This window comes from Triticum dicoccoides, chromosome 2A (assembly GCF_002162155.2).
Source record: "Triticum dicoccoides isolate Atlit2015 ecotype Zavitan chromosome 2A, WEW_v2.0, whole genome shotgun sequence".
Classification (NCBI taxonomy): domain Eukaryota; kingdom Viridiplantae; phylum Streptophyta; class Magnoliopsida; order Poales; family Poaceae; genus Triticum; species Triticum dicoccoides.
Genome location: NC_041382.1, coordinates 385,617,546 through 385,627,628, shown reverse-complemented (window position 1 = coordinate 385,627,628; position 10,083 = coordinate 385,617,546). Strand labels below are relative to the sequence as shown.

The 10,083-nt window shown below is 43.5% G+C and overlaps 1 pseudogene; it reads right to left on the bottom strand.

Annotated features, from left to right (window-relative positions):
* LOC119357862 overlaps positions 1 to 5,523 on the bottom strand; it is an 80,095-nt pseudogene extending 74,572 nt beyond the window's left edge.
* Positions 5,524 to 10,083: the final 4,560 nt, after the last annotated feature.

The following is a 10,083-nucleotide window of genomic DNA, read 5'->3' as shown; positions in this document are numbered from 1 at the left end:
GGAGCCCGCCGCGCCGCCGCGCTTCTCCGGCGCCGGCGAGCGCCGCTGACACCCCGGCATCCGCGCCCGCTGTTGCGCCCTTCTCTGCTCGCGGCGACCGCCTCCGCTGCGGCCATTGACTCCGGCGACCTCAAGCTGCTACAGTGGATCTGGATCTGAAACTTTTCGCGGTTGACTTTTATCCCCGGAACCCTAGTTATTTTGCAATATTCATCATGCCATAACTTTGCATCCGTAGCTCTGTTTTGCGCGTGTAGCATATCATAATGTTCGTCTCGTAGAGTACATCATTTCATCTCATTGCATCATTTTCATTTGAGCTCATCTTGATGCCCGAAATGCTGTTGGAAGAGGGCTATGTGGTAGATTTGGCAGATCTATTTCAGCAAATAGGTTTTTGTCATTTTTGCCATGTTTAATGTGTGCATGATATGAACCTGAGCTCTACATGTGTTTTGTTGTATGCCATGCCATCTTTACAGGGGTGCTTGCCATGTATTTTTGTGATAATTGTGGTGACTAGCACAAGCTTGCAAAGTAGCGTAATCGGTAATGCTGATTTCAGGGACTTAGAATTTCACTAAGTCCTTGTCCTGATTTTGTCGGTATGCCATATGTTCATGTTGTTTCCTAGTGATCCGTGCCTCTTTTGAGGATAATCAGTAAGGATGATTTGTTAACATTGTGGTTCTCTATCCATCCATGTCTTTGTTTGCAATTATGGAGCACCCTAGATTGAGTTAATCGAGCTCTACTTTTGCTATTTCGTGAATCCTGGCAGATTGTTGACTTGTTAGCGATTTTGCCGAGGATGTTGCTATTGAGCCATGCATGCTATGTTGTTGTTCTTGCCATGTCTAGCTTCTATGATATGTATTCTTGATGGGTGTATGCTTAGTTTGTCATGCCATGCTCTGTAGTGAGTGCAATGAGCTCGTAAACATGCCTACTCGCTAATCTGTTTTGCATGCTCCAGTTTTTCACTAAGTCTGAGATCTGTTTATGTTTTTGCCATGTTCACATGCTTGCAATTGTATTTTCTGATCCCTTTTGGCTCAAGATCACTAAGGGACTTTTGTTAAGTGCTTTTAGTAGCTTCATTCCATGCCTTGCTTTGCCATGATATGTTCCCGTAGCATATAGTTTTCTTGCTCTAAAGTATGCTTCCTGATAATAAATTCCAGACTTGTGTTAATTTCACTAAGTCTGAAACCTGTTATGATTTGCACTTTTGCCATGCTTGTTTGAACCTGTTAATGTATGAATTAGCCGTAGCTCAGTGTTCATCTTTTGTCAAGCATCATGAGTGGATCCCTGCCATGTATTTTGTTGTCATGTTTGAGTGCTGTAGCATATTTATCTTGTTGCATTTAGATGGCTACTTGCTGTTTATCGCAGACTGGTGCCATATTTGTTTTGCTTGCCATTTCCAAACTGTGCATCCGATTCCGGCGATCTTTATATCGTTTTCAACCGAAATCACCTGACCTTTCCAGTGGCACTCTTGGATTTCCAAGTTGAGGCCAGGTTCCATCATTCCTTTGCAAATCATGCATATGCATCACATACCGCATCCCGCATATCATACCATGTTCATGTGTTGGTTGTTTACTATGTTGTGTGCTTCTTTCCGGTGTTTGCTTCTTCGGGTTGGTTCCGGTAACGTCGCGTTTGTGAGGACCCGTTCGTCTATGTCCGTTTGTCTTCTTCATGGACTCGTTCTTCTTCCTTGCGGGATTTCAGGCAAGATGACCATACCCTCGAAATCACTTCTATCTTTGCTTGCTAGTTGCTCGCTCTTTTGTTATGCCTATGCTGCGATACCTATCACTTGCTTATCATGCCTCCCATATTGTTAAACCAAACCTCTAACCCACCTTGTCCTAGCAAACCATTGTTTGGCTATGTTACTGCTTTGCTTAGCCCCTCTTATAGCGTTGTTAGTTGCAGGTGAAGATTGGAGCTTGTTCCATGTTTGGAACATGGATATTTGTTGGGATATCACAATATCTCTTATTTAATTAATGCATCTATATACTTGGTAAAGGGTGGAAGGCTCGGCCTTATGCCTGGTGTTTTGTTCCACTCTTCCCGCCCTAGTTTCCGTCATATCGGTGTTATGTTCCCGGATTTTGCGTTCCTTACGCGGTTGGGTTATAATGGGAACCCCTTGACAGTTCGCCTTGAATAAAACTCCTCCAGCATGGCCCAACATTGGTTTTACCATTCGCCACCTAGCCTTTTCTTTCCCTTGGGTTCTGCAGACTCAAGGGTCATCTTTTTTTAAACCCCCGGGCCAGTGCTCCTCTGAGTGTTGGTCCAAACTGAGCGATGTCCGGAGCTACCAGGGGCAACTCTGGGCTGGCCCACCCGACGTCTGGCTCATCCGGTGTGCCCTGAGAACGAGATATGTGCAGCTCCTATAGGGATTTGTCGGCACATCTGGGTGGCTTTGCTGGTCTTATTTTACCATTGTCGAAATGTCTTGTACCCGGGATTCCGAGTCTGATCGGGTCTTCCCGCTAGAAGGAATATCCTTTGTTGACCGTGAGAGCTTGTGATGGGCTAAGTTGGGACACCCCTGCAGGGATTTGAACTTTTGAAAGTCGTGCCCGCGGTTATGGGAAGATGGGAATTTGTTAATGTCCGGTTGTAGAAAACTTGAAGTTGACCTTAATTAAAATGCATCAACCGCGTGTGTAACCGTGATGGTCTCTTCTCGGCGGGGTCCGGGAAGTGAACACGATGTTGGAGTTATGCTTGACGTAGGTTGTTTTAGGATCACTTCTTGATCATAGTTTCTCGACCATGCTTTGCCTTCTATTCTCGCTCTCATTTGCGTATGTTAGCCACCATATATGCTAGTCGCTTGCTGCAGCTCCACATATTACCTTGCCTTATCTATAAGCTTAAATAGTCTTGATCGCGAGGGTGTGAGATTGCTGAGTCCCCGTGACTCACAGTTACTTCCAAAACCAGTTTGCAGGTGCCGTTGTACCATGAAGGGGACGCAACCAAGCTCAAGGAGGAGCTCGATGAAGATCTTGTCCTTTGTGTTGTTCTGTTTCTAGTTGATCTGTAGCGGAGCCCAGTTGGGGTTGATCGGGGATCTGTGTAGCATTTGGGGTAGTCTTCCTTTACTTTGGTTCTGTAGTCGGACCTTGATTGTATCTGGATGATGTAATGCTTTATTTATGTATTTTTGTGAAGTGGCGATTGTAAGCCAACTATGTATCTCTTTCCCTTATGTATTACATGGGTTGTGTGAAGATTACCTCACTTGCGACATTGCTTTCAATGCGGTTATGCCTCTAAGTCGTGCTTCGACACGTGGGAGATATAGCCGCATCGAGGGCGTTTCATCCACGTTGATGGAGACTTCAACCCACGAAGGGTAACGATTGCGCGAGTCCACGGAGGGCTCCACCCATGAAGGGTCCACAAAGAAGCAACCTTGTCTATCCCACCATGGCCATCGCCCACGAAGCACTTGCCTCACTTGGGCAGATCTTCACAAAGTAGGCGATGTCCTTGCCCTTACAAACTCCTTGGTTCAACTCCACAATATTGACGGAGGCTCCCAAGTGACACCTAACCAATCTAGGAGACACCACTCTCCAAAAGGTAATAGATGGTGTGTTGATGATGAACTCCTTGCTATTGTGCTTCAAATGATAGTCTCCCCAACACTCAACTCTCTCTCACAGATTTGGATTTGGTGGAAAGATGATTTGAGTTGAAAGCAACTTGGGGAAGGCTAGAGATCAAGATTCTTGTGGTTGGAATGGAATATCTTGGTCTCAACACATGAGTAGGTGGTTCTCTCTCAGAAAATGTATGCTGGAAGTGTAGGCACATTCTGATGGCTCTCTCCACAAATGGAGGATGGGTGGAGGGGTATATATAGCCTCCACACAAAATCTAACCGTTACACACAATTTACCAAACTCGGTGGGACCGAATCATGAAACTCGGTCAGACCGATTTTGTTCAAAATGTGAACATTAGGATTTTCCGTGGAACCGACATGTCAACTCGGTGGGACCGATTTCATTAGGGTTAGGGCATAATGTAATCTCGGTGAGACCGATCACATAAACTCGGTAGGACCGATTTCTGTAATAGGCAAACAGAGAGTTGGTCAGACAAACTCGATGAGACCGAATCGCTCATTTCGGTGAGACCGAAACATTACGAAAGGGAAACAGAGAGTTTGCATTGCGAACTTGGTGGGACCGATCACTCATCTCGGTTGGACCGAATCGTTACAAAGGGAAACAGAGAGTTTGCAATCCCATCTCGGTGAGACCGAGATCCCTATCGGTGAGACCGAAGTGACTAGGGTTTCTAGCAGTGGCTATGTCAAATGAACTCGGTGGCACTGGATAGATAATTTCGGTGGGGCTGAGTTTGACTTTTGGTTTGGGACATATGTGGATATGAGAAAGTGGTTGAGGGCTTTTGGAGCATATCACTAAGCATTTTGAGCAAGCAAGCCATTAAGCCACACCTCACCCCCTTTTAATAGTATTGGCTTTTCCTATGGACTCAATGTGATCTTAGATCACTAAAATGAAAATGTAGAGTCTTGAGCTTGAGACAATATGTGTCCGTAGCATTTTGAGGGGTCCACATTCCTAATCCATGCCATGCCAATCATTGAACTTTCTGAAATGATCATCTTGAAATAGCATTAGTTCAATGAGCTATATATTTTTAGGAATTACCAAAACCACCCAGGGATAGTTGCACTTTCAATCTCCCCCTTTTTGGTAATTGATGACAACATATAGATCAAAGCTTCGACAAATGATAATAAGATTTAAATACATCGTCGCTTTGAGAAGTATGTGATAGGCTAAATTTGTGCATTATTTAAAATTTGCTTTTGAATGTAAATGCACAATCGTTTAGGATCATGGGTTACTCTTCCATGTCACTTACATCTTGGTGGAGCGCTCATAATGTTAGAAAGTAAAAACATGCACTCATCACCAAGCAAAGTGAATGATTATACAAGATACATAAAAGATAACATCATTAACGCATAAGCATTAAAGTAGGATATGATCAAACACATGATCATACAGGTATCTCACACACATAGACATAAAGTATTAAGCAAGTACACAAAAGTATCAACCAAATAGCAAGAGAGACAAAAGAAGCAAAACACTCTCTCTCGAAACCTATGATCTATACATTTCTCCCCCTTTGGCAACAAGTTACCAAAAAGTTTGAAAATGCATAGTGCTATGTGTCTCTCTAGGCTTGATCTTTGGGAGGTGGTGTTGAGAGGACTCCAAGGATGAAAGCATCTGTAGAAGTTGTTGGAGCCGGTGGAGTGGCAACTGGAGGTGGCACTGAAGCTGTGGCTGCTGGTGCTGATGCGGTAGCTCTAGTGTCAGCCATGGGCACTGCAGCAGACCTCTGACCTCTGGGCACTCTCTGAAAGGCATATGTGGTAGCATGCCCTTTCCTCTCCTCAGCTTCTTCTTGGAGCTGCTCAACAACTGTCTGCATCTCTGTCACTTTAAGATCAAGATCATAGAACTTGATCTCAATTATCCTCTCCAAGCTCTCTTGATTTTGAGCCAAGGTGGCCAAGCCCTTCTCAATCCTCAAAGTTGCTTGAATCAGATAAGCAAGCTAATCTTGTTTTTCCTTTAGGAACACTTGAGATGTCTCTTCAACACTTGACATCTTTGCAGCTTTGTTGGCCTTTGCTTTCTCTCTCTTTTCTTGTGCCTGCACACTTGTAGGATCTTCTTCATCCATGACAATAGTGTTGTCCTCAAAATCTGGTCTCAAGGGTAGATGCTCCTTGTCCAAAAGATATGTGCCTGTGCCCATATTGGAGTTGATGAGCACCCGAATATGTGGAGCATACCCACAAGATCTCTTCTGATCTGTAGCTATCCTCTTGATTGTTTCAATAATCAGGCTCATAACTTTAAATTTCCGAGGCACATCAAATATTTGCAGCAAGTTGATTGAATGACCTCTGATCATCTTGTGATCTCCAGATGTTGGTAACAAAGTATGCCTCAAAATGGTGTTAATTGTCGCTAATCCAGACTACACATAGTAAACAGTCCCAAGCTTATGAGTTTCCAAAGCTTTGTCTGGAATTTCCTTGTACATATTAGCCATTGAGTTGTGGTCTTTCTTCTTCTTTCCATAGACATCCAAGTCATCTTCATGCTCTCAGGGGCATTGATCAATTTGGCCCACTCATCAACAGTAGATTGGTACCTTGTACCATCAGACATCCAAACGATTCTTCCATCAGGATAGAAATGTGCTGTGGAGTAGAATTCCGTAATAATTTCATCATTCCACTTGGTAAGCTTCTATCCCACAAACTTGTCCACTCCACATGCTCTGAAGCTCTCATGCACACCTGGAAAATGATCCTCATTCTCATCAATGTAATCCCAATCAGCCCACTTCATATCACAAACAATGGGCTTCTTGTCAAGCAATATGGTTTCATAGAAATCCTGCTGCTCTTTGGTATGGAACCTGTAGTCCACAACAATCTTTCTCCTCACAGCATAAGGGTCACTTTGTCTCCAAAGTCTAAGACCTGCATCTTTCCTGATGTTCATGCCTTCTGCCACTGGATGGCTGTCATCATGATCTAGAATTTTTGGTTTGAGCTTCCTAAGCACTTGGGATTCAACATCCTCTTCATCAACCTCAGGCACTGGGGCCTTGTTCTTCTCAGCGGCAGAAATGTTCCTTGTGCTCCTCTTGGGCTTTGGAGCTGGAGCAGAGGCTTTGGGAGCAGTATTGGGCCTTGAAGGGGCAGCCCCAGACTTGATGGCATCCCCCATCAGCTTTTGAGTCTTTGATGCTGGTGCAGCATCTTCCTTTGGATCTCCCATCGTAGAATATTTTCCAATGACTTTGGCCATAGTCTTCTTGACCCTCTCCTTCCTTTTCTTGCCTTCACCAGCAGCCTCTTCAGTTGACTTAGAAGTCTCAAGAGTGGAGGCTCTGGCTTTTGACATGGGAATCCTCTTAGCAGGTGTCTTCTTGTGCAAACCGGGCTTTGTGGATGCAGCTGTGCCAAACTCCTTTTTGACAACCTTCTACTTGGAGCTCACTTCCTCCTCAGCAGCCACATAGTCCTCATCCTCTGAGTCAGAATTCCTCTTCTTTCTCTGCCTAGTAGCTGCTTTGGGAAAATTGCTTGGAGTGCTCCTGCTGCCATCATCATAGCTGCTAGAAGGACTAGTGCCCTCACTCATGTTCACTTGCTCTCCTGACTTGTTTTGGCTATCACTCTGATCATACATATTGGCAAAGCAAACTGACAGTAGACCCTGTGAATGGATATAAATGAGGTAGAGTGGATGAGCATCACAAAGTGCAGAGGTTTTGCAAAACAAATGAGTCAAAAACTTAGTTTTAGTTTCCCCCCAAAAGCATTTCGGAGCTACCGATTTGTTAAACTCGGTGACACCAAAGCAACATTTGGAGTCTAAATTGGCGAAATCGGTTAGACCGAGACATAGTTTGGTGACTCCGATATTGCTAGGGTTTCACAGAGAGTTGAACTCGGTCACACCGATTTGCAACTTTCGGTCAGAACGAAAAATGCAAGTGCAATGGCCTAAGCCAAATCAGTGAGACTGATTTCCACAACTCGGTCAGTCCGAGATGAGTTCGGTGGAAACTGAACCCTAAATTTTCGAATCAAATCTAATCTATGGGATGTTCTGCTGGATAGGATGATCTCAAACGTGGCAAGAAACATGGCATTGACCTTGTGCTTAAAATCAGAGGTAAAAAGAATGCACAAGGGGTCGAACTCATACACTAGTTCGGCGATGAGCTCACTACAACGGCAATGGCGGCGTTGAAATCCGTTGATGGCGATGGAAACCAGTGGCGGGAGGTCACTAGCGACGAGAGGATGATCTAGAGACCCGAGGCGGCAAAGCAGGACACGTGCGGGATGAACAGTTTTGGAGAAATTTTCAAAATTCAACCCGTCGGAATATATATCCTGACACTGTCGGTGTGACCAAGTGGAACAACTCGGTGGCACCGAGATGCAGAATCGCAAGCTGTTACTGCAACTCGGTGTGAGCGAAAAGTTCTAATCGGTTGCACCGAGATTGAAAACCTAGATCAACTCAGTGAACTCGGTGTGACCATAGTGGATGGATCAGTCAGACCGAAATGCACAAAGAGGTTTTGGAAGTTTAAGTCTATGACGATCCGGGAACTCTGAGTGCTCCTCACACAAAGTGTTCAAATCTAACTTGATCAAACTTTGTGATGTAGCATGAATAGGGGTTGAGACGAGAAAAGCATAGATAGCTAGAGGAAGTTCTTAAGCATTCTTGTCCATCCATTTGTCAAAAGATAAAAAAGCCAAACAATCAAAGCAACAAATGGATGTCCTCGAATGAGTAAAATATGCAATCAACATGCTCACACAATAGAATGACAAATGGAATATAAGCATGCACAAACACTCTAGCATCTATCAAGCAATTGGCGATGACTAGGTCATCTATATATGAGTATATTGACTTAGGAGTCAAATGAGAACATTTGATCATAGGTCATACTCATCATTTAAGCACAAGTGGGGTTACCCCTTTTACATAAAGCATTGTTGTGTTCACACCATTAGAGTTGCTTTAGCTCAGTTGTTAGAGTAAAACTCCCCCTAGATGTGATATCCCCTCTAAGAGGGATGAACTAACCTTGGGTTTTGTCGATGATGACTTCATGTAGATGTTGAAGATGTGGATGCTCAATGTTGATGTAGATCATTTGGAGCAATCCATTGGAGTGAGTTGCACTTTCAATACCTACACGGGTTAGTCCCACAAGGAACGAACGAGGATATCCATAGACATAGAGTGATGTTCACACAAGATGATGTCCATGAAAGCATTAGGTTACCTTGTTCCTTGTCTTACCAACAAGAGGGTTTGTGACTCCTTGAACTAGTGCAAGATGTGGAAGTTGTTTTCACTTGTCCTCGCCAAAATGATATGAGTGAAGTATGTTGGCGGAGTCACCCTCAAGAACTCTCTAGTTCTTCTTCTTCGGGATCCGCATCATCTTAATGGGAATCCTTGGAGTTGTAGTCGTACTTGATGAAGTAGAACTTGATGTAGTCTTGGGAACCCACTTGACCAAGGCCTTGGGAGCTTCTTCAAATGCATCAATCTCCTCTTGAAGCTTGTCCTTGCCTTTTTGCTTGTGGTCTTGTGGTGGAAGATCATCTTGAGCTTGTGTCCCTTGGAAAGAAGTAAGATCATACTTCTCTTGTTGAGGAACAAACTTCGTCTTGGGGTATTGATCTTCTTCCCACTCAACTCCATTGGCATTGAACTTTCGTTCAAAACCAACACCTTGATTCTTCCGGTGTCTTCCTTGCTTGCGTACAATTTCCTCAAATTTCTTACTTCCGACAAGGCTCTTGTAAACACCTTTCTCTATAATTCCCTTCAATAAGCTATTTTCTTTCTCAAGTGTAACTTGGCTAATAGAATCATTAGTGGAATCAACAGAAGTACTAGAAGCAACAATATTGGATTTAACATGATTATTGTTACTACTAGAAGAAGAATCTTTCTTACTCTTGTTGCTAGTTTTTACTTGTGGCATGTAAGTAGACAAGAGTAAATGCTTAGCAATGTAAGAAGAACTTTTCTTGTGAAGATCATCATTGATTGATTCTAAGAACCCATGCTCTTGCTCAAGGTTGAGCTTTTCAAAGCGTAGCTTCTCATGAGTCTTTAAAAGTTCTCGATGATCTTCCAAGGTAGTTTCATGAGCTAACTTAATAGTGTTTAGTTCTTTAGTTAGACGCTCAATATCTTTCTTATCATCATCATTTGTTTTATCTTGATTAGCATAATTAATAGCAATTTCATCATAGTTTTCATCACTAGAGTTGTCAACAAGTAAATCATCATCACCTAGCAAATCATCTTCGTCACTATTGAAATCAACATACTCGGGGTGTGATACCTTTGGGCCTTTAGCCATGAAGCATCTTCCAATTCCTTCATTTGGTGAGTCAAATATGTCGTAGGAGTTGGTTGACAC